Below are 458 nucleotides of genomic sequence, written 5' to 3' on the forward strand. Positions count from 1 at the left end.
GTTGCCCATGGACTAAAGGGTTCTGGGTTCCATTTTGGTCAAGGTTACGTACCTCAGTTGTGGGTTTGATACCCAGCCCCAGTCAGTTTGGGTGCCTATGGGAGGCAACCAATCATTGTGTCTTTTTACAAAATACATTTTTTTTTCAGAGAGGAAGGGAGAGGGAGCGAGATGGACATCAATGATGAGAGACAATTATTGATTGGCTACCTCCAGCATGCCCCCTACTGGGGATTGAGCCCACAACCCAGGTATGTGCCCTTGGCCAGAATCAAAGCCGGGAGGGACCCTTCAGTCCGCAGGCCAATGCTCTATCCAATGAGTCAAACCAGCTAGGGCTGCTTGCTACTCTTTTAGAAAACAGATTGACAAATATTAGATCAAAATTTTCAGGAAGGCCCTAGCAGGTTTGGCTCAGTGGATAGAGCGTCAGCCTGTGGACCAAAGGGTCCCAGGTT

This window comes from Myotis davidii, unplaced genomic scaffold (genome assembly GCF_000327345.1).
Source record: "Myotis davidii unplaced genomic scaffold, ASM32734v1 scaffold44, whole genome shotgun sequence".
Lineage (NCBI taxonomy): Eukaryota > Metazoa > Chordata > Mammalia > Chiroptera > Vespertilionidae > Myotis > Myotis davidii.